The sequence below is a fragment of the Corapipo altera genome, unplaced genomic scaffold (genome assembly GCF_003945725.1).
Source record: "Corapipo altera isolate COAL_440 unplaced genomic scaffold, ASM394572v1 65, whole genome shotgun sequence".
Lineage (NCBI taxonomy): Eukaryota > Metazoa > Chordata > Aves > Passeriformes > Pipridae > Corapipo > Corapipo altera.
The window spans coordinates 2,132,452-2,158,311 of NW_020884891.1; the positions used below are offsets into that span (position 1 = coordinate 2,132,452).

The 25,860-nt window shown below is 35.4% G+C and overlaps 1 long non-coding RNA gene across 1 annotated transcript; it reads right to left on the reverse strand.

Moving 5' to 3' along the window:
• Positions 1–582: 582 nt before the first annotated feature.
• Positions 583–25,005, reverse strand: LOC113948119. The gene is made up of 5 exons (XR_003528002.1): positions 24,889–25,005; positions 12,426–12,457; positions 5,703–5,868; positions 3,185–3,806; positions 583–758 (listed from the first exon to the last, which is right to left on the reverse strand). It is a non-coding gene; the product is annotated as an uncharacterized LOC113948119 (long non-coding RNA).
• Positions 25,006–25,860: the final 855 nt, after the last annotated feature.

Genomic DNA, 25,860 nt, shown 5'->3' on the forward strand with positions numbered 1-25,860 from the left:
AAACACTGTGACGACAGCAGTAATGAGAAATGCAACAGTGAAATTGTAAAAAAGTAAAAAAAAAAACCCTGATGTTCCTTTCAGGCCCTATAAAACTTGACCTTTAATCAGCAAGGTGGTTTGTACAAATACACCCAGCTCAGGCTGAACATTCAGTGGAGAATGTACAAACCAACAGAACAGCAAAAGAACCTACTGGGGGAAACATTTAGCAGGATTGTTCTGCTGACCAGACTCTAAATTCATCACTCCTTATTCATTATGTAGGAGAAAATATTTTTCCAAGGGTGTACACTTTATTTTATCCATGAATTCCTGGGTGCTGAACTTCTCAAGAGTGTAAAAGCCAATCCATTAGAGAGAACTCTGTTCCTGTGACCTTGTCCATAATTATCTTAATTACCGAACGACCAAATGGAACATTATAGAGATATGAAGATATTTACATATCCATAGGAGAGTTAACTTACTTACATAAACATACTTTTATTTTATTGCAGTCTAAATATTCATCATGGAGATTGCATCAGTGTAACTATTTAAACAGTAAAAATCATTACTCTGATCAAAACTCTTACCAGGAAACTTATTCACATTCAAGGTCCGCTATAAATCACATTTCTTGCTGGCATCTTCCTTTAAATATTTGATGGGTTTGCTTTGTGGTCAGCACATTCAAATGCTTATAATCTGGCTGTAGGATAATGTATATAAATTACTAAAACTCTTTTCCTGTGTTAGTATAATCTGCTTTGCAGCTGTAAAACAAAACCATAAAGTTTTAAAACTTGGTATGGCCACACAGGTCTAAGTCACAGAAGCTAAAGGCATCTTCACCTAATACAGATTTCCTTGCTTTTCTCTCTGTATTTAAGTCCAACAATTCAATTTAATGTTTATTATTCCTCCTCTACCTAGTCCTTTATTTAAAGAATTCCTCCATTTTCTAATGAAGCTCATTCATTTTCCACAGAGCATATTTATTTCCTCAGCTACATCTTCAAATGCTGCATTTCCACCTTCCTATCTGGAAACCTTTCAAAGCACCAACTTCCTAACTGGGTGTTTACATTTTGACTCCAGAACCTCTTCTACTTTTCCTTGTGTCACTGGCACAACAAATATAAACACAGGTTGCTCACTTGCATATCTGTTCCAACAAGAATAGCCCAGAAATGTCTGCATGAGCTTCAGCAAGACATTTCTTTGATAACTAACCTGCCAAATAATTTCACTGCTTAACAGTGCGAATGCTGAGGTGTTTTTTATTATTAGAGTAATTTTAATGATTGGCATGCATTGTGTGTTTATATGTTTGTCAAATATTGGGAAATCAATTAGAACAATATAATGCCACTGGGAAAAACATCATTTGCAAAATAATTATAAGCAATTGGCACCAGATGTTCTATTTCTTCAAAATTTGCATTTTCAGTTTTATAATATTTATACTTTTCTTTTGGCAAAATGCTTAAGTAATCATACCTCAAAAGGCTGGATTTTTTTCTTTTTCTGAGTTTGGTTTTATGACAATGGAATTCAAAGGCAAAGCTCAGGTCACATGCCCTGAGTGGTTACACTTAGTGGTTTCATCCCCTATCCCAGAAATATCTTTTATTTTTATTATACTTAGTCTTATCTACTGATCTTCTAGAAGCAGAGATGAACAGCATATTTTAACAATACTGTTCTGCTAAATCTGAAGCCAAATGGAAACAAGGAACTGATAAGAAGCTTCTCCTTCATATGAGAAAACCTGACTGTTGCTGTCATGGATGTTGGCTTTTTCTTGCTCATCCAGTTTCATCTAAAGAACCAAAGTTATTTCATCTAAAGAACTAAAGATTTTAACCTAAAATGGAAAATTTTGATAGTCCTAGACCAAAAGTCATCTAAGCAAAGGTTTATTTTGACTTGTTTGCAGATGTGCATGAGGGAGCTTGTTTTAAGTTTCAACAGCTTTCTTTAGAAAAGAAGAGGAAACGGTTTCTGAGGTCACAAAATATTGAGAGATCATTAGAATCCCGCAGTATGAGCTCTTTAATAAGAGAGTTTAACACTTTTTAATTCTTTGTGTGAGAAAGATGGATCATTTACAGAAATAGGAATAGTATTTTGTTTAAATTCAAGTGTTTAGATTCATGTTTATTCAGAAAGCCTTAGTAGACTGTGTAGTCCAATTTCTTGGAGGGGTTGTGTTTTTTTCCAAGATTACATTCGCTCTATTTTATTATTTATTTTAGGCTTTGAGTGAGCAATAAACTTAGCTGCAGGCAAAGAAACACAACACAGCATGAGTTGGCAAGGCCTTGACAAACACCATATCCCCAGTTCTGCCACCACAGTTAAAAAGAACTGGTCAATAAAAATGCTCTGCCATGAAATCTCAGAGGTCAGACACAATCTTTGTTCATCTCCAGACTTTTATCTCCCTCTAGAAAATAAAATTTCTTAGCATTTTTCTTGTTCTTTAACAAGATTCCCTAAATGTTCTTGGTTTACTGTCTCAGGAAATATTACATTATTTAGACTGAGTCAATACAGTAGTTTCTGAGATTGGAGCCTTGTACAAATTTTATTGACACCATCAAGTCACTGGGTTGATGGCACCTTCAGACATCAGTTGTTAATGACTCTGAATTCCTTCACAACAAGTGAATAGGAAAATAAAGCTACACTTGGATAATCAGAAGAGAGTGTAGAATACTTGAAACACACAGAGTTTATTGCTTTGTCTACTGGCTTTGTAACGCTGGGTTGTAAAAAAGCAAAAACATTTAAATCAGATTTAAAGTTTTTATTCACTCTGAATCCATTCCTCTGCTTAAACAGCAAAAGACTTTCATAAAAAGAGATTATTTTTTTATCAAGATTATCACTGATGCAATGCATCTTTAATTTTGAGGGCGGAAGAAAGAACAAGCACCATTATTTATCATATTCAAAATATTAATTGATATTTTACTTGATTGAAGTAATAAAGAAATAGTGGTACTACTTTCACTTTTTGCTAACATCAAGCATACAAGTTTACAAAAAAAGTTTTATAAACTCCCTGGTAAGGTTTTATTGTACATGTTGTTGTCACATCAGAGCAGGTGTGAGAACAATGACCGCTGTCAGTGAAAGAAAACGAAGCATATGATAGAAAAAAATACAAAAATAAAATCGGTTAAGTGCTTACCACACCTGTTCAAGATGGGTCTTCTCCTTTGGGATGTCAATGAAATGACTTTTCAATGGCTTTCTGGTTCTAAAACATCTTTTACACTTCACTTAGAAGAACTGAAAGAATTCTTTCTTTAATCAGTTCTGTGGTCTGCCTTTGCATCCTCTCCGTGTTCTGTGTGATCCTGGCTGAGCTAAAAGCTCTCTTCTTGTTATATTTTCTTTGCAGACACTATTCCTGTCCCTCCCTTTTCTCCCACCAGTATTCCTTGTTGAAAGCACCATTTCTCTCTCCCACACCTGGGTTCCTCAGATCCACTGTGCTGCAGCCAGAATAATGCAAACAGCAAAACTTTCTCTTTGCTACTGAGATTTATTGATTTTATTTTTTTTTATGAAGTCTTTGTGTCTATTAGCACATTGACACCTACCAACCACTAATAAGCAACACTGTGACATTCAAAAGCTAGTTTTCCTCGAAATATTATTTAATGTAAGAAAGTCTTCAAGAGGGAGCTTTGGAAGTCAGAAATCAGTGTCCTCTTGATGGCAGGATTCAGCAGAGACTCCATTAGAGGTTGTCTTGTGATTGTCTTCCATTTCACAAGAAAGAAGGAAGAGGAATCCAGAAAGCTGTCCTATGGTGAAGGGAAATAAAGAGTCACAACAGAACACCACATTTTGAGTTTTTTTGGTTTTGTTTTTTTTTTTTACTAATGGCAACATACCAAGATCTAGAATTAAATTCTTTCCCAGTTCACTCTTTCGTCACCTACCACCATATAAATCAAGTCTACATGAGATTAAGCAAGTACATTCAGCTTGGGCTCAGGTGTGAGTGCAGATGGGCTTTAAAACATTCCACAAATCCAGCTACAGCTATATTGGCTTAAAGGATGACTGGGGAGAGGAATGGCTGAAAGACTACATTTACTGATTATCTTCAGTTCCTTTAGCACAGTCCATATCATCTCCCTCCAATCTTCAGTTTGCATCAAGCTAATCAAGATGCAATAGAAAGAAAAATAAGCATTTGAGACCTTCCTTTGAAACCTGCAGGCCCAGCTGAGACACAGAAATGTCTACACTCACTAAGCAAACTATTATTCATAACATCTGCCTATCCAGTGCAATGTGAGTTCCTGTCACTCATCATTGACATGTCTAGGACTCATTTCCTAACACTACATTATTATCTTTCATGAGAATATGCTAATTCTGTATCACTATGTATGCTGATATACAGTATCCTTTGACATTCACAACATGTTCTAGTGTGATAGATTAATTCAGGATAAAAAAAAAAAGAATGTGCAAAGGCACTGGTAAAGGCACCACATATCTGGCAAAAACTGATTAAAAGGATGAAATTATTCTCCCAATAACATTATTTTCTCAATATGACAACAGAATTTTTAGCACCGATCTCAGTGGTGCCAAGATTCCACCTGATAACCAAATCTGGGGTTATTAATTAATAGTAAGGCACAGTATTAGCTGTGTTATTCTGTAGAATATTCAAGTAAAATTTTTAAAGGCTTTCTCTTTCCCTTTAGTTTCTAAAGAAAGTGTTGACTTATTAGCAAAATAAATTCTCTCCAATTCAGTTATTAAATGTGTATTACCAGATCACACAGATATTTCTACCACTATTTTCAAGTAGTGAGTGACTATAATCTTATGTACTTGACACATATAATTCTAACACATTATTTCATGCTAAGAATGACTAGGTGGGACTCTCACCGCATTGTCTTAGTATATTTTCTACAATAACTTACCTCTTTTTAATATTTGACTTCTCTGCCCTTCAATGATGTCCTCAATGATTTCCTCCACCAAGTGTTTTACTGCTTCACCCTACTCTAATTAATTCTCAACTTTAAATTCTCCACTGACCCCCATTTAACTCTCAGTAGATACAAAAGCTTTGAAAGAAAAATCCTCAGTGAGCAACTGCTGGCCAGGCAGCTTTTCTTCAAGCTTTTGCAGCTTTAAATCTGATCACAGGAAATACTGAACCAAATCCTGCCCTGAACAGCACAACACCCTGTTGTATTGCAATGGCAATGCCATTTCCCAAGTGCTGTTGGACTCCAACAAAATCACAAAATCAGAGTCTGAGTGAGGAGATGCACCTGCAGGTTCACTTTCAGCAAGACTTTGCAAGTAGCTCATCATCTGATGCACTGGGAGCACCGAGAGACTCCTGCAAATTCAGTTCTTTTTTTCCCTCACTTGCCAAAAGAATCCTCCTCCTCCAGCATATGTGTAAGAAGAGAACACAGAATGAAAAGTATTTCATTCCAAAACTTCAATGAATGGATTTCTAGTTTTATTTAGTTATCATTAAGAAAAAGAAAAATAAAATCCCTCAGTTTAAGAGGAAGTTGAGAACAGCTGAGATGACCCAGTATGGTAAAATTTGTAGCATAGACAAGAAAAAGATATCAATCATCCTTTTTCATGCTAAGATTTAGCTGAAAAAAAAAAAACAACTTTAACTTCAACATTATAAAGTAATTTTCACTTACTATTTTTTTAGCCATTGTATTCAGTGCAAACAGATGAAGTGTAAAAAGCTTGACCAGGGAGAACTAGAGCATTTATTTGCATTAATCTCTCAGCAGAGCCAGCTCCAACCTGCTGGACTGCTCACAGTTATGGTCTTCTCTGTGCTGAATTCCAGCATAAAATACACTTGAACACCAAATGCAAGAGTGTAAGTGAACAGAAGCAAATTCACAGATCTCAGGTAATATCAGCAACCCTAGAACTCTTTTGCAGTTAAATCAAAACCCCAGTAAAAGGGGGTTTTGATTCAAGGATAGAAGTTTTTGGCTTCAGTTCTATGTACCTTCAATGACCCTCAGTTCCATGTACACTGATCTGGGACTCAATACAATAACAGGAAGCCATTAATGATTGAAAATATTTGTACTGTATAAAGGATCCAATCTAGATGACTTTCACCACATTTTGCTTTCACTGAGTGTACAGCACTTGATATCCTTATTACAGTTGCAATATTATTACAATGATATCTTTTTATTATGACTTAACCATCCTTTATAAATTTTAACAAAAACATGTGCTTAGGGTTTTTTTTAATATGCCCACAAGAAACCACTTTTCAGAACATCTTTCCTATCTTTTCTACTACATTATAAATTACACACATTTATGATAATTCTGCTTGATTTACAATCTCTCTCATTCCTGAATTTAATCTGTTGTACGAAAACAGGCAATTGAAATTGGATACACCTTTTGAATGGTACTTTAATGACCTTGAAATCAGTCAAAAGAAAAACCAAACAACACCAAACCAAACACAATGAACCAGCTATTAAGTCTATATAACTTAACCTATATCCAAAGTAAGAGTTCAACCCATGCCTAAGGGAAAGATAGAAATGTTTTGCTCCCAATTTGGCTCTGGGCACTGTCATATCTCGTATAATATCCAATTCTTTCAGAAATGACATTTTCATGTCATAAAATCTAATTGATAGGCACTTTCAAGTGCTATTTTTAGAGATAACATCCAAGATTAATGAATACAATACACTAAGAAGTTTATATGAAGTTAAATCAAGCTGTCTTGTCTCTGTTGAAGTCATTCTTTTCTTGACAATAATACACAATAAGAGCAACATTCCTCAAATGGGGGTTTATAACCCTGATCTTTGCCTGTGTTTCACTTGAAACAATATTTACCATTTTTTTAAACCCAAAGGTTTCTCCTGTGACAGTTAACGTGTGTTTTGTCTGGTTATCCTGAACCACCCAATCCGTGGATTATGCACCACTGTGCTGTTGATACAACATCAGATCAGTCACATTTGCTGTGACTTTAGAGTCAGTCTTTTCATTCTTTTGGAGGAGAACACCAGGATTAATAAAGAAAAAAACTATTCCAGGCTCATTTCAGTCTTTCACCTCTCACAGGTTTATTTTCACAATTTCTGTGAGATTTCACCCTTTCTCACATTTCACCGGGAACTCTTCTTACACAATTTTTTTTACTTTTTATCCTCAAATGACTTAAAAACCCCTGAATACAAGTAGTCTTTTACTACAAGCCCCATCTCTGAAATAAAAATCAAAAAGCAAAGCAGCTCTGCCTCATTTACCCCCACATGGCTCAGGTAGATTCGTGGACTTCCTCATGAAAACTAAGCTCAAGGGTCTCTCATGCTTTTTTTTTACCCCTTCATCTTGCAAGTCTTGCTGATTGCATATGTGAGGAGTGTTAGTGGTTTTGCTCACCATCCTGTAAAGTTTCCTTACCCAGATTGTAAAATATTTAGCAAACACTGTTAAGCTTTAGATGTGTCAGATTTTAAGGAAAAGCATTTGTGATATTTTTAAAAATTAAATGAATAACCAACAATACAATTCCCACGAAGTGTGTTCTACTCCACTATGACTTAACAAGCCATCCCTCTGAAATTGCCTTAAACTTCCATGAAAGAATTACACATTTAAGCAGATAAACTTTTCAACTAACTTAATTTGACTGAATTTAAGCACAGACTTATTGTTTAGTAAAGAATCAGTCAACATAATTATCCTATGGAGTCGGGAAATAATGAATAAACTGATCCTTGTGGAATTTTACTTGCCCTAAATATTTCTAAGACATTTCAAGTCCGTTAATATTCACAAGAGCTTTGAAAGTGAACCTTGCATTCTGAAAGCACTGATCATCTCAGGAAGGTAAACAAAATGCAGGCTTTTTCTTTTTTGGGTCCAATATTGAGAATCTTCTCATCCATGATCATCACACAAAATAGGCATCCTAATTGTTTCCATTAACTGATTCAGTGAGAAAAAAATCAGACATTTACTTGCTCAATAGCCATGACACTTTTAAGGGTTAAATCATCTTTTTGGACGAGCCACAAATCGTATTCTTTCACTTCTTTCATTGTCAAGTTTATTTTTATAAAATATATAGAGATAGATATATCTATATCGTCTTTTCTCCATTTCAGCAACCCAAAAATAATTGTTGAAACAAAAAGCAGGCTTTCACCTCACTTGAAAATGCACACAGAACTAGAAGGGGCATCCCAAAGGCTCAGCTGGAGTTCTGAAAAGCAATTTCCATATGGAAATACAAGATAATGACGGTAGTGAAGTTCAAAATCCAAGTCTGTATTCTCACAGACTTCATCAGAAATAGGACTGAGGGAGAAAAGGACACACAAAACTGTTCTTACAAGCACTAATCACACATCCATAACAGGATACATGGCAAACAATTCAGTAGAATGTCAGGAAAAATGTACATCACAGTGAACTTTCTATTGACGTAGAATATGGTATTTTCCAACAGAAAATAGTATGAGCAGTAATTTTAAGTCAAATTGACAAAGTACAAATCATCAGAAACTTCAAAACCAAATATTTAAGGGTCATATTAAATATCCTCAAGAGTTCTCATGTACCTTCATCCCTTTTCTGCTCAGCAACTAAAGGACAGTGCTCATAAAAACAATCAAACCAAACAAACAAAAACTCAAAACCCTCCCAACAAACAATCAAAAAAACCCAACAACCAAGAAAACCCCAACCCACCACATTAAATCTGTGGATTATACTGGTTAAAAAAAATACATAAGGATAAAAGTGACAAAAGTAGCCCGAGGTCTGGCAGCTGACAACAACAACCTGTAGAGAAGTCAGTTGGGAAGCTCTCCAAAATCATTCTGGGACAGTACACTGATTTAAAAATGGCAACTCACCCTAATTTTATCCAGTATTTGGAAATATTTATTGTACAAAAAAAACCCCAACAAAACAAAACCTCCAACATTTTGCTCAAATTAACAGAAAGCATTTAGAACAGTGAAGATACTGTTCATGCATGTGATCTTGCTATCAGATATACAATTTTTCTCATGAAATGGGGTTTACCTTCCTAATGACTCATCAGGTGCTTTGCAGTTCTCGCTTATCTGAAATTCCACCCTTGGGACTGGCTGTGAAAACATCTAATAGATTCTAATAAAGTCAACCTTTTTGTGCTACTGCTCTTGCTTTCAAAAGGTCAGTGCCTTTGCAGCAGGCTTGTTATGTCATTAATTTGTTAGCATTGCTATTCATAAATAACCCAACCTCTCTCACACAGCTGCATCGACCCCCACAAACAAAACAATAAACAGATGGCAGTGCAGTGGCTAAAGGTGCTGGTTCAGCTGTTGGATGTGCAGCTCTCTCCATTCCACATCCCCAGCTTCAGATCTACCGTAAAATTAAAAGGGGTTATTTCTGATTTTAAAAATATCATGACTTTCTTTTATTGCAGCTAGACAACTTTGATAAAAGTGTTAAATTTTCTCTCATTCTCCTCCTCTAAGTGAAATGTCCATTCTACTGCTGCAAATAACTCATTTTTCTCAGGTCTCCCCTTTTAAAAATTCTTTCACACTATGAGTTCCTAACAGCTACAGACACAAATGAACATACAGAATTTGGATATCAATAACCAAATCTTCACTGTGTTCTATGTCAACTTACTATTGACAGCTTTTAGTTATGCATTACTTTACATAAAGTGAATCTACAAAAAGGAGAACAGAGATAAGAAACACAAACCAGAAATGTAGCATTGGAGAATGTGAATTACTGATCTTTGTTCTCTTAGGAGCCACTTCATTGGCTTACTATTTTGCATTCAACAGCTTAGCCATTAACCCCCTGAAAATACTGTGTAATAAGGAATTAGCTTTGTGTTTGCCACCAATTACTGCAAGCTGGAAGCAGAAGCCTGTCAGCAAAATCTGTGGGCTTTTTGAAAGGACAAAGCAAAATTGCAGTGATCTTCTGCCTCCCTGAGATTAGGTGAATGAATTCAGGTATTTAAGACCTTTTACCGAGGATGCCTTAAAAAAAAAAAACAAAAAAAACCAAAAAAACCCCACAAACAAGCACAAAACCCAAGAAAAATCCCAACAACGTGGCTCATGCAGGATGTACAGCATTTTATCTGCACAACTGAAGTCAGGTTTACCTCAGGTTTCTCGGGGGAAGTTTTTAGGATACCTACTGGTGCCTGCACCATGCAAACACATCAATATTGGGCAAGCTTGCCACAAGCAGACAATTAAAAACATAGGAAACTTGCAGGATCAGCTTACTGTCATCTTCCCATTTTAGAGGGATCTGGGTTTATGCCTGGTCAGCGCTTTGCTAATTAACTGTATTCTGACTATTCTGCAGAAATGATATTTTAGCTTGTAACATATCAGATGAATATTATGTCAAATAAACTTACACTGCAAAATTGTGAAGTCACTGTCAGTCTGCTGTGTCTTACCCTGAGAAAGGGGCCCAAGTTTTGATTATATCAATATTATGCACTTTCTCACTATGAAACGTTTGTACTTGTACTGGAGTTCAGTGTTTCAGTATTTGAATACACAGTGTCTCAGACAAAGAGTATTAAAATACAGGTGCCTATTAAGATACCTTTAATAAATATCTAAGGACTAAGATGTGTTAATTCAACTCTCTCCAAATTACTCTAAAAAACCTTCCTTTACTTGAAAAGAAAGTTGCCTTGTGCTTGTAACTCCATGGAATGCCACATTCAATGGACGGGGGCTTGAAGCAGCTCCTTCAGGACAGTTCTTACTAAAGCCTGATAGTTTTTGCTTCTTCCTCTAGTTTGTTGACTCAGAACAGAGGTAGTAGATGAGATATGACTATTTTTCTCCTTTATGCTATACAATCTCTTGACTTACTGTAGTCTGATTGTAAAATACTTCTTTGCCACACTGAGAGTGCTCCTGGACTTGTCTATTAGGGTTTTGTGCTAAACATTTAGAATATAAAATATGAAAAGAAATTTTTCCATGTTTTAAAGACAGCCAAAACAATATTTGTGGTAAGGTTGTGCATTCACTGAAAGCAAAAACAAAACCCTGACACAACACAGGGAATGGAAGCTGAAAGGTAAATTGTGCTTGCTGTGTTTTTCTGAATTGAATCCTGCCTGTATGATCAGCAGCATTCAGACTCCCAGCAGGGAAGTCTCCAAAAGAGAGGGAAAACTAGGCAGGTGGCTTTAAAGAAAGCACAGAGAAATGTACTGAAAAAAAAAAATCTGGTTGAGAAGTGAAATTGGTTAAATTGCCTACAGCATGTTTGGGGAGGAAAAGGGTCTACACTGAGTTCCCTGCTTTGAGGGGTGGAGAGAAAGCATTGCAGAACATGAAAAGAAAAAACCTGCATGGAGGACTGGTTCATTATGGACAATTTCTTTATAGATAATCTGTTTTGGAAATGGACAGAATGAGGGAGATACTAAAGAAACCACTGAGACAGGGTGAAGGGATCTGTTTGAAGGAATCAGTCAGCAAAAGATTTAGCGGTGACTACAAGAACAAGCTGCAGGGGACAGAAGGTATCATGGGGACAGAAGCATCACCTGGACCTGAAAGCAAGGATTAGGAAATAGTCCCCTGCCTTCTCTGGGTTGACAGAGCTGTAAGATGCTTCCATCAGAGAGTTTACCCACAAGACAGGAGTTATTTCTGCTTCATCATTACTGGTCAGCAGGAGCTTCAAAATGCTCAAGATTGGAATTAATATAAATTTTTAAAAGTCAAGTCATAATTTGGAGGTAGGAAGAGTGAGGAAAGCTAAGAGATAGCTACAGAAGTAAAACAAACAGCTATCCTTTACGATTACTCAAAAAAAAAAAAAAAAAGGATTGTATTCTGAAACAGTTTGTGTATTAAACTCATCATACACTTAGAGACTTACAGTTAGTCCAAGCTTTAATGCTTATCCCTTTGTGAGAGCATTTTTTCTATCAGATGGAACCAAGGAGCCGAAATTTCTTAAGCAACTCAGAAGACCTCAGTTCAACCACTTTTTGAACAGGTAAACTATTTCTTCCTCAGTAGCATACTATGGCCTTCCCTTTCACAGAACCATGGATTGTTCCCCTCCAATATCAGGACAATTTTTCAAACAGTAGAATTTTAAAACTCTGTCTTCTGGGCACCATAAAAATGTCAATCTTGGTGTAAGGCATAAACTGGCCAATTTGTCTCTAGGCAATTCAGCAGTATGGAAGGAGTACAAACAGAGTATGTAAGACAAAATACAGCTGAGAGCAGGCCGCTGGAACTCCCCAGATTTTCTTTCTCTTCTTGAAAATTTCATTACAGATCAGGTACTAAAGATAATGCTCAAACTTGTACTGGAAATCATAAACTAATTTAATCTATGACATTCACCAAGGGTCGATCTCTTCAGAATGGAGACACGACTGTAGAGACAAGAAAAGCTTTAGGTTAGAGCTGCAATTCACGTGTCACCAGGAGTATTCAACTTAATTTTAAAAAAAAACCTTCTTTGTGTAGTTCACAGACACACCTTTCCCTATTATCCTGACTTCTGCACTTGTTCTGAACACTGCAGAACTATCTAAAATTCCTCTGTGTATTTGGACAACTCTTAAAATGGAGGGAAAATGCTATTTTTCCGGGATTGGACACTACTCAATTAATGTCATCAAACACTAAAGTTGGCCTTTAAAGAATTATTTTTTTTTTTCAGTGTTACCACAATACTGAGAGCTACTTCTAACCTGCTTTTATGCCTCTCTGTTTTGATGAAGAAAAGCAAGAACAAAGCCTGAAGAATGAATCACAACTGGATTTGAATTCAAAGTTGTCACCTTTCACAGAAAACATGCTTACTTTTAAAATCAGTTTCTTTGAGACAAGATAATAGGTTTCTAATGACCTAATTAATTTTACACTAAATGTATTTTGCAAATGTACAAAGTTAGACAGCAAATTGCTGTCTGTGCTTTGGTAAGAAATGGTTGTCTCCAAACAAATCTCTAAACCCAATGTACAGTAATTCATGCAGATAGTTTATTCTAATTACAGCTGAATATAATGGTTCAGCTGAGATGTCAAATTTCAGTGCAAATAGCACTTTGCTAGACAGTAAATAAAAGAAAATGAAAACAAATTACAAATCCAAGTTATCTTAGCTGAAACCTTGTTTTTTGTAAGCACGTAAAGCTACAGAAAGTTATAATGTAACCAGCAGCAGTATCTGGTAAATTAAAAGTATTTTTTAAAGTAAAATCAGCAGATATATGTTTATATTTTTAATTGAATATTAAATAGGGGTAGTTTGTTGGGGTTTTTTTAAGTCTTGGTAAACTTCTAGACAACCAGAAAAACATTTTGGAAAACACTTAAGTGTAAAGTGTATGTATATAAGAAAAATGTCATGCACACTAACAAAGGCAAAAAGGAGAGTTTACCTTTTAAAAGCTCTTGTGAAAATAAACATATTTCATACAGGAACAGGTTCATATATAAGGAAAAGCAAAGAGCTGAATTGATTTTTCTTTGTGTACTTTTAGGGAGGCTCAACATTCAACATCTGTATTTGAGATTTTTAAAGTTTCATAGGATTCAAAATACAAAGAATTTGAAATCAAAGTTTGAATTTAGAGACAATCTGAAGTGTTATAAGTATTTGATTTTATGAAACTTTACACACTTCCTACTCTGAACCTGGAAAAATTTAATGTATAATTGTACTATATCAACCATAAACTCCAAATTCAGCCTCCTAACTGAACCTGAAAGCTCAGGAATGCAATTTGTCAGGATTGTCCAGTTGATAGCACAGATAGGAGACAGGTTTAAGAGGTTTGACAACCATAAACCAACAGTTTTGTCCAAACTGTGTGCAATAGCAAAATCACAGTTTTCTGGATTCAACCCATGGGGCTGAGAAATGCAAGAAGCAGAATGTCCTGTTCTTGTCCTGCTTGGATCCAGGGAGAGATCTCCTGCTGTGTGGGACAGGAGAGATCCTTCAACAAAAGAATCTGGATATCTAAAGGTGAAAACTCTTAAATGATGTCAGTAGGCAAATAAAGGGAGAATAAAACCCAATGATATGATAATGAATATAAAAATATAATTAAACAAAACCAAAACCATGCAGAAAATGCAGGTGTAAGAATTAATATCCAAATAGGTTGTTTCTGCAGAAAGAAGTATAGTAACAGCACCACCATACGTATTTTAAGCATTTTTAAAAAAGACTCCAAATGCACTTAACAGCACAAAAGTAGAAAATTTCTACATTCTTCTTTTTCATACTGGCATACCACAAAAAGATTATTCATTATAAAAAAGGCAGAAAAATTCTGTAGGATAATATGAATGAAGCATAGAGTTAATCCACTAAGATTTCATTAAGAAGTGAACCGATGTTCAGCCAACTAATTACCCATTCATTAAAACAGAACCATAAATGACATTTCCAACATATTACAAAACCCCTCTGTAGTAATATTTTCCCATCTACATCTATTCTGGCATTTATATTCTATGTCTCTTTCATAATTATTTCAAATAATTCCTCTGACATATTGAGGGGGAAATAGCTTAAAAAGAGATTACTTACCACCTACTAGTTACTCACAAAGAAAGGAGCAGGACAAAGTAATTATATTGGTGTATTAATATAGAATTGGTGTGCTTGTAGTCCCTAATAATCACTAGAGTGGTTTAATTTTTCCATGGTGAAAATTTTAAGGTGCTTAAAATTATTTGCCCACACCTATAACTTGGGTTTCATCCTCCCAAAAAGTGAGCACACATAAAACTAACTCATGTAATTCACAGAAAGAAATACAGCAACCAAAAGTTGGCATTAAAAACAAATAATTAAATCCAAAACTGGATTTTTCCTGTCCCACTTAGTTCTGCTGTTGCAATAGCTCCTACTCTATACAGTAGAAACAGAAAGTGTGAAGAGGGTTGCACAGACAACTCAGACTAAGAATAAACATGGTTTCAACCAACAGAGAACTTGATACTCAGTACAAATTGTTATTTGTTGCATGTTCACTCAGGGATCCCCCACACCTCTTTCACTGATAATTAACGAAGTCACAAAAGCTCAAGTTTGCAGGAAATAGTACAACCTCTGGGCTATTTAGACCAATAAAAATCTGCAATCTGCTACAAGTGGCTTCTTCCAGCACCTTTCATATCAGGATTTTTATATAAAGATTATTTCTTTCCTATAACACCACCACATTATTAATTTCCTCTTATAAAAGATAAAATAAAATTTCTCCTTCACACATTGTTTCGTGCTTTGGCTTCCAAACTACACTCTTCCATCTTTGCATTCTTTTTCTTATACTTCCTGTCCCTACTCCTATACATTATTCTGACCTAACTTCTTCTAATGATATTGATATTGAAAATCCAACAAACTTTTTGCTGAACCCAGATTTAGTTCCTATCAAGAAAACCTCGTCAAAAAACCCTAACCTCAAGAAAACCTAGTCAAAGCCAGCTTTGCATTACATCATATATCTGATGAGATAACAACATCTGAAAGATAAAATAGATAAAATATCCTCAGTGCAGATTTGAAACCCTGCAAATGCTTCAAGTCCATAAAAAGAAAAAAGGTGGGATGTCACGGTTTTATCATGTGCTGTTTAGGGATAAAAGAAGCTACATTTTTACTGAAGCTACATCTCATACTGCGTCTACAAAAGGACCAACCTACATAATCAAGAGAAGAGCTATACAGTCTTCAAAACTCATCTCTCCTAAAGATTTCTTTCCTTTTAATTTGTGCCATTACCACATTCATGTAAGTCAGAAAACAGAGTGGTCAAGCAAATCTAACAGCTGACACATCCCTAGACAGAAAAGTAATCTTCCTGACACCACTTCACCTGTGTTGGTCAATACCCAAATGATTTCTGGGTGCTTTAGCAGAGCTGAGGGTGGTAACAAACCATGATGTAGCTACCATATGCCAGGTATTGTCTGCAACCTTGAATAAGGTCAGCTCCCTATTTGAAGCACAAACAATGTGTGATCAGAAGGCAGATGCTGGAACACAAAAAGCTCTGGCAAGCATATGGAAAAGAAGGAAAAAAAAAGAAAGCCAACAAGGTCTTTAGATGCAAAGGCTGCTTAAGGTTTCACTTACCAAAAGAACGATGACATAAGAAGGTGGGATTTATGCAGAATGTAGAGTCTGTAATGCAGCCACTGGGAGAGAAACACAGACCTGGATTAGATGGTACCACACGGCCACTGCACTCTTACCACTACTTAACAGTCAAATATTAAATCTTCCAGAACAAACACAAACCTCCAGAGTCTATAAACTCTAAAAGAGTTCACTTACTGTCCATGCTCAAAGTTTATTTTTAAGAAAACATGTATGAGACGTGAGTTTTAAGAAATCCACACTCCAAATAGAAGCATGGACACAGAGAGATATGAAAAACACTAAGAAACATTTTCCTGAATTAAAGGAATCAGACTTGTCAGAAAGCAAACCTCAGAATTTGTAGTTTCCATCAAAAAAGGAGAGACACAAAGACTTTAATATAAAAGAGGTTTGTTTGGTTGGTTTCTATAGTACATCAAACTAGATGTTGGATTAGTTGTGGCCAAGGGCAATATATTGGTGGCAAGAGAGAGTTTGTAATGTTCTTTGATTTGCTACTCTCTGTAAAATAAGAAAAGCAAGGGACCAGCCAAAACCTGTTCCATTTCCCTCATCCAGCCCATGGGTGGAGATCCAGCCCTGAAAAGAGGATTCTGGATTAACCTGCACAAATATGAGACAGACGATACAACTCAGCACAATCCCTGAAAATTCCTCCCATTCAAAATCATACAAGAGATTCATGAGTACAGACAGTTACAGATAATTTAACAGATAGAAAAAGAAAAATACAGTCAAGTCTCTCAAACAACTTCATGAAGAAATTGCAGAGATTTAAGTAATGTCTCACAAATGTTTTTAATTAGTCTCAAAACAGATTCTTTTTTCCCAAATGTACATTGGCTTTAACATACTTATAAGTCACCCTGTACACAAATAATTTATTGTGGTCTGTTAGGGGAGCTTTTCCGGTGAAAATGGGGTGATTAAATGTTTATAATATGGTCCATAATTGTCCACTTGTGTGTTTTCATTTCTTTTGTGGAAAGTTCACACAGAATAAAGATTTCAGAAAGAAACCATTCTGTGACAAAGTCACTGATATGAAAAATAGTCACCATATCCTCTAGAAGCACATAGCATTTACTTTACATTTAATTACAGAAAATTCCGTTACATTCATTTAAAGGAAAAATATTAGTTTTTCACATTGTGCACAATTTTTTTTTTGTGAAATCCGCATTTTGACACAGTCTCACTAAGAATTTGAGAACGGTTGACTATGAAATAAATTGATACTAAACAAGCTGTGTTTGCTATGTCTGTATGAAAGTTTATTGTGAAAAACAGAATGTGAGCAAGTGGGAACAAATTTGAGAGCAGATGCACTGGCTACTGCTATTAAATAGAGAGGCTTTTAAGAGTCTTCAAAGCAGCAGTCCGCAGGCAGTGGGAATGCAGCACTAAGATAAAATACCTATCACTGGCACTACATTTTGCAGCAAAAATAATTGATGAGGAGTTGGGTAGAGTGGATTATAAATTGCAGGGTGCATGCAGTAATTTCTGCTCTGGTCAATGTAGATATTAGATATATTAGTATAAAGACTGTCACTGATACAATAAAGGGCAGAATAATCCACTAACAAGGAAGATTATATTTTTTTGATTGATAAGAGATTAAACACCTACATTATCCAAAATTTGTTTTTACTGCCTTAAGAAAAAAAATATCTTTTTCTGCAAGCCCTGCATCAAATATTAATCAAACCATAATTAAATGGGATAAAGAAAACTGTCTTGGTATCTAACTTGCAATCATTTACTTGGTGTATAAAATAAGCCAAGCTTGACTGAATAAAAGTGTTATACTCTAATACTGGATTTTTAAATTTTAATGTTCTGCTTTATTCCTAACTCCTTAATAAAATACCATTTTTAACTGACTTTTGGTAATCTGTGGGATGATATTGTTGTTTATGAACATTACAGCGAGATGGCAAAGCAGGACCAATATAGCAAGATGAGGCTTCAGATTCTTCTTTTGTATTACTTGAACTATTCCACTTTCGCTGCAAGCTTTTTTTATTACATTTCTGTGACAGAGTACCAAGGTCAGAGAGACCAAGACAGAAAAGCTCATCTACTCAGTGAGTGGTTACACACATGCTTAAGGACTTCATAAAGCAAATAACTCCTTAACCAGATCTTAAAGGATCCTGGCTGACTGAGGGGTGCACAATCAAGCAGTCAAGATGAAATTATGAACTCAGGATCTACAGCTCCTGTGCTGGACTTTGCCAATGACTATTTCATTAACTGCTGAGAAGTCATTGCAGGTATAATGTGCTGTTGGATTAATTGTGGTTAACGAGAAGTTCATGGTTGTTATCACCACAAGGAGGGATCTTTAACATAGAGTAGATAAAACAATAAATATTAGAAAAGAATCCTTTAGGAGACTCTGTCTTAAATATCCCAGTACCTTTGATTAGAGTACAACTCTGACACTCAGCTAACTACTCCTCTTAACGATGCCGATCTTATACACCTAAAAACTGATTTTTGCCCATTATATTATCAGAACAAAAGCCAACTATTCATGATTCCAACTGCAACATTTTTGGAAACACCTCAGGACAGAGAAGCTAAAGCCTGTTACAAGCAGGTTGACTGGGACTGAAGCACTCAGCCTAGTAATGAAGTCGTGGTCATCTTTACATCTCTTCCAAGCATCAGATTTCAAAACTGATTGTATGAACTTCTGTGTTTAATCCTATGCAGAATCAGAATCTTAGTATGACAAATAGTTTTAAAACAATACTTAAACTTATTGGTACTGAAGAAAAAAAAGTGCCATAAACTAGCCTGTTTGATAATTAGTTGAGAATTTATGTTGTTTTCAGAGAATAAAATTGAAAACAACATAAATTATATCCTGTCAAGGACATTCTCTAAAGTTTATTTACAAATAATGAGTTTTAAATAATGTAGTGAAGCATTTAATGGGGAAAGTTTGTTATTTTGTTTGGTTTTTTTCCCCTGCATGCTGGAAACATCATCTTTTAACACAGATTACAGTAGAAATATATAAAAAAATAAAGCATAACTGCCTCACATTCAACATTATTAAATCTATCAGGCCTCTACCTACTTCAGTGACAATATTACTCTCTTTGCCTTTTGAAAAATCCTGCAAATTACTTTTTTTCTTCTTCCATAATATGCTTGAGATATTTGGAATTATTAAAATACATGAAAATCAAATAGACTTTTATGTATCTACTCTGGTTAGTTATGAATCCATAGGATTTTTAATTCCCTGTGGGGAAAAGAAAATAGACAGTATTTGAAAGGCCTCAATTGTTAAGAAGAACAATGTATTATATCAAGGTGGGAAGAGAAGATAAATTCATGAATATACAGAAGAAAAAGAAAATGAAAGTCTGCACAGAAGTAAATAATGGTCACATTCAACCAACTCTACAGTGAAATATATCCCAGGAAAAGGTAAAAGCCAGCTACTCTTTCCTTCCTTTGCACTGGTTCTTTTTGTTGAATTTCCATAAGGATTTGCATTTCCTGCAATGGGACATATGGAAAATTTAAAGCAGATTGTCCTTTGTGTAAGACGAGTGTATAGAGGTGACAGAAATCAAGGTAGGGATTTAAACCCCAAATCTGAGTCTCCTGCTCAGTTAAGGGAGATCAAGATGAGGCTGGTGCAGCTCCTCAGGGATGATATGAAAGGAGGCTTGGCTGATGTGAAGGTAGGTAATTAATTTGGTGGACCTGCACCAATTTTTCTGGTTGATCAGAAAGAAGACTGAATCTAAAAAGTTATACATAAATTACTATGGAGTATTATGTTAGAATTGGAAAGATATAACAACTAGACTGTAAACTCTACTTTGAAAAGTATTTTAAAAAAAATATATTTCCCAGAATTCATCTTCTGGAGGCTAATTATTTCTGGTTTGCTACCCCACAGAGAACATAGTCAACAAGCATGTCTCATTCTCAAATAGTCAAAAACATGAAATACATCGGGTCTCTTCAGATTTTACAGCATTCCAGAATAAAATCAATTAAGGCCTGTAGTAGAAAAAATTGTGTACTCAATTAGCACTACTCCAAAATAAGACATTAATGAAACTCTGTTAAATGTCCATCAGATTTTTAGTTAGCCTGCTTACAATTTTGAAAATATCAAATCAGTCTAAAAATACAAAACCAATTCCATTCCTTTGGTCTCAGTGTCTTCTACAGAACAAGCTGAGGTTAATTGCTCTCTCTCTCTCTTCCCTTTATCTGAACTTTTGCAGCTCTGTACAAAATTCCCAATTAGAATACATGGTCTGTTTTCTACACTTCAATGGGCATCTGCACTAAATTTAACCAAAACCTTTAAAGAAAAGAAGTAACTTATTTGAGATGACAAAAAAGAGCAATTTCACCAGAGATTGTTTTCTTAACATTACCTGGAAATGAAAAAGGAATGTCAATAGAAAATTGTGACCTCTGCCTTCACTAACTTGTTCAACTATGCCCAAAACCACCTGGGACGAGGGCAAGGGTGGATTATCCCTTCAAATACCGAGGAAATCTACATCTCAGGATTGGATTTAATCATCTGAAAAAGACATGAAAATGGATGGGTTTGTCTCCTATTCATCTCAACCCCAAAAAAATAACCAACCATTATTTCAAGTCATCTAAGAAACCATGCAGTACGCAGTGCAGCATTTCTGCAGCTCATAAACTGGGATACAACTCTCAAAGCTACTTTTGCAAATCAAAAAGCTGGAGATAAATGAACTCTTCAGGGTCTGCATTTGTGAAAAACACTGCCCCAGACACCTTCCTAGTTTTAGGGAATAACTGTAGCCTCAGATAACTTGGATAATTGTGAGAACTACTGAGAATTCTCTCTGAATTGAAATGACTTTAAACCAGCAATACAATATGTTTTCTTTTGGTTCATCAAAGCAGGAGAAAGAAAGGAGCTCACCATTTCCAGCCTACACACCCAGCTAATTGTTGTCTCCTTTGTAAAGCAGAATGCTCCTTATTTTTTCTGATCACAGTGAGAGAACTAAGGACTTTTCCATGTATTTTCTTGATGTTGATAAGGCTGATAAAGTGTTAATAAAGCAGTCAAGTGAAATATCAAATGCAGTTGTTGCAATGCCTCACTGAAAATGGCCCTGAAAGGATGTGAACTCTCACATCAGAACCAGATGAGAATTGTACATCCCTGTGAACCCACCCAAACTGTGCTGACACAGTGACACAGGGTGACACCTGCACTGAAGAAGTTTCTGCCCATTCAACAGAAAAACTCTGGCCATATGAAATCCCAAGTATTGTCTGGAAGATTGAAGGCATATTACAATATTGATGATAAATGTTTGCATTTTCATATTCACGGACAAAGACTGCAAATAAAATTTGAAGTGTTTTTTAAATTATTTATTATTGTATTTATTTTTATTTAAAAATTTGAAGTGCTTTTTTTAATCTACCTCTAATACTTGCTGAGGTACAAAAGTAGAGCCATAGAAGCTGGTGCAGATAGGACTGAGATAAGAGTCAAGTGGATGCAGACCCAGAATTCCAAAGGGAAATACTGAGGGATTAAATGTGGATACTGCCTGTACTATAACGTCTTTCATGTATGTTGACAGCTATAGTGTTGTCAGATGTTTAATTAAATGAGATTAATTAAAATAATTATTTGCAACATTGAGAAATATATAAATCTGCAACATCCAGACATTTAAATCTCAGTACTAGAAAGATGGCAAGCAGGAAGATTTTGTGCTGTGTGGGACCTGATTTATTTCAGACAGTTTGTACAGGTGACTATTCCAGTTTCCAAAAAGAAAAAGCAGAGGTGAAATCCTACTTCTACAGATGGCCATCACAATGTGTCCTGCCAAATCTGCACTTCAAAGGAGAGGTAGGTGTCCTTTATTTTGAAACTCTCCCTCTCACTGTACTAAATTTAAATAATACATAAAATGTTTAGCACTGAGGAGCAGCAGGAATTTAGCAGCAGAACCTGTCATGAGTGGGAGAGGGATGCAGGCTCAAGGACTGTGGGACTCTGCTGGCTCAGAAGTTATTGAGACCTACATGGATCCCTGTGAGGTTACAAGCTTGGCTCATTTTAGCTGCCAAACTGGCAGCCTGACAAGATCCTGCATTTCCCAGGCCTGCAGTCCTCCAACAGCCAGTGGAGAAATTCTTGCCCAGGGAATTTCTGCAGTTTGGGTTCCAACCAATCACTCTCACTGTGAAACACCAAAATCCTTGGAAACACAGAAACTGTTTTCCTACGTAATGTTACAGCTCTAAATCTTTCCTTGCATTTCACTTCATTCCCATCTCTGAGATTAGAAAATATTGTATTTTGGAAAGATTCTCTACAAAATAGTGCTGTGGCTACAAAGTGAAGCTGAACAAAGCTGCACCTGCTAAAGAGACACACCTGCACTACAAAGGGATTTGGATTGGGGATCCAGTCAAACCAGGACAACTCTATCATTTCACCCTCTGGTCAGCAGAAGGCAAGCTGCCCAAAACAGAGAAGTTCTTTCAAAAAGAGCAGGAAAAGAAGCAGATGGCCTTGGATGAGGATATCATACTTCAAGAAAATGAAAGTTATTAAAAAATGAAAACCATAAGGTTAAATCTGAGGAAATAAAACACTTTAACTTTGCACAGATGTAATTTAAAACTCCATAAAAGATCTGAAAAAAACTAGGAGAAGATAAAAAAATAGGCTCTAACCTAGTGACCAGAAACATTGCCTACCTACTTTCAGAATACTCAACTCATAGCACATAAAATATTGAACTAGAAGAGAACTATCAATGTAATGGATTTGTAATCAAACTTGCTTTTTGTGTACATTTTAATAGTAATTTAAAACCTCATATGTTTAGAATTGCTGAGCCTAATTTTTAGCCCTGAGCAAATTTTTATAGCTAAACAGCAAACTCTAATGATAAGGGCTTCTAATGGTCAGACTTAACTACTCTTCTGCTGCCAGGTATTGCAAATGGCACAGCCTACCTTTGCCAGAGCTAGTTCCACAAAAAGGGCTATTCATTTTTTTACATAAACTCTGCAACTTGAAATTAGACATTATTTGGAGACATTTAAACCTCAACTGTTTTAATGGAGAGTGTGTGTTCATTTTCTTTCAAACTACCTTTGAAAGGATCCTGAGCAAGTAATTAAAACTATTAGTTGACATTTCAGTTCTCAACAGCTCTATCTAACCTAAAAGTGTTCTCTTTAGAAATGGCAAACATATTCAAAACAAATAATTGGGAGTTATTAAGAAAATCAAAACCCTGAGTGCTTTTCAATTCATGTACATCAAACTAATTTCTCTTGACCTCTAAATTTAAAACAACACTTTTTTTTTTTTTTTGCAGTTGATATAAAATGAAGAATAAAAGTTCCTGTTCTTTTAACCTAATGAAGGCAGAAGTCCAAACACAATTTCCTGTGCCTAACAGACTCCAGCATTCACATTTTCTGATGACCAACTGAGAAGGAAACTGGTACTATTCCATCGTGTCATTCATTCAAGGAAAGGAGTTGTTTAGAAACATCTCTATGAAAATGTTATTAAAAAATTGTTGTTATTCCACATGCAGCTGTGTTCTTTTAATTTTGGACAGGTCAAGAGGGTTGGCAGTAAATCAGGGACAATCCAGCAGCAGGATTCTGTTGTCTGCAGGGATAAAAAAACTAAAAAAAAAAAGCCAAAAAAAGGGGACACACATGTTGCAGTATCTAAGGTTTCCATGGATAGTGATTCAAGGCTTTTCCTCATCTCTAACTTAGCTACCACCTCAGATCGGGGCAGAACAGGAAATAAATTTAAGATTTCCTAATTTTCAATTGTTTCACACGCACATAGAGCATTCAAAGTGTTGCCAGCTGATTATGAAACTTTTCTCTAAACACCCATAGATTCATGAAAAGCAGCAAAGCTCTCAGAAGAATCAGCTGGCATAAATTGGAACAGAAGCCTTGGACTTGCATTTTAACACCTTTTAATCTAATCCAATATATTGAACACACAAAAAATATTCCTGCCTCGAATTTTCCCAATAACTGCCATTGACTCATTGCAGTGCTATGGTTTCTAATCAGCAGAAGATACCCAGTTTTAAAAACAGTATGACTGAGTACAGCACTACACCTCCTTAACTCTTGAAAAGAAATGAAAAATAACAAACCTAATGTTCCTATAAATTGTAAAAGGATTGAAATTATTACATATTTTTAATTAAATGGTTAAGATTGTAGAGAGCTTAAATCCAGTATTAACTAAAAAAATGGAATTATTTCAGTGAATTAAGTCTGATGATTGCAGAATTAATTGTATTTGCATAGTAATGTTTAAGTACTAGAAACTGCAAAAGGAAAAATTCTGAATATCAATTATGTTAATTATGTTGCAGACTATTGGGAGAAAGGAAAAGATAGGTCTTCTTCCCTTTATTTTCTTTAGTATGTGCTTTTCTGTGCACAGTGGAAAGATGAGAGCTCCAGTTGCTATAACAACTTAACTCTACTATAATCAACAATCATCTAAGTTTAATTGCCATCCTGTCCTTCTAAACCAATATATTCAACAGCAGTTGTATGAATTCCATAAATTTTGCTACTAAAACCTTTTCAACATCTGAAAACAAGCTGAAGAATACTTACCCACCAGAGTCAAACTGAAATTGTCCTTCCATTCCTTACTGTAGTAATATACCATTTAAAATACTCTAATGTATCCATGAGAATGTTTGTCTTGGGACAGTTATCTTCTTACTAAACCCAAAACTAAATAAAAACCAGAATTGAAACTCAATGTATGAAAGTAAATAAATTAAAATAGCAATTTTAAACTTAAAATATATTAAATATTGCAATATATTTTTCTGATACTATAAGTGTCCCTACCTTCTTCAAAAGAAACTCCAGTTAGGCTACCAACAAGAGTTAAGTTAGACATAAAACATAAAGTAATCAGAAGAAGAGCACTCAACGAACTTCAAAATCTAGTGTTGCAGACTAACTACAAAGATTATTACAAACTATATAATGAACTATAATAATTTCTATTGTTGGCCTCCCTAATGTTTCTTTTCATTATTCAACAAAATGACATTTGAAAAATAGGAAATTTGTCAGCATTCTTCAAATATTCTCTAATTCAGGCCCTGTGGGCTCAGAATAAAATTAAACCTTATCATTTACCCACTAATTATGGTGTTTATCTGTAATAACATGCCTTGTAAGTAACACTGGAAACAATCAGAGCAGAAGAAAAAAGTGGAATCAGCATCAAATGGTGAAACAGAAGCTAAAAGAGGTCTTTTACATAAGGTACAAAACATAAACAAGTAATGCAGTATTAACTGAGATTGTTTCTTTCTGAACAAAAAGAATGGGGGCTCAAAAAGTACTTAAACTTATGTACTTTTGCAGTGGTTCCTGCCTTATGCCCTACATGTCTTTTATATTCCAGTAACTTGCAAATAATGCAACAAGAGCTCATAAGAACACTCAGAGCAGCAGGTGCAGGACTCACTTTCATTTATAGTACAAGGCAGAGATCCCAGAAAACTATTTGAATGCAATACTGGGAGCTAAACCCACAAACGAGCAAGACAAAGCTTAAAACTGGAT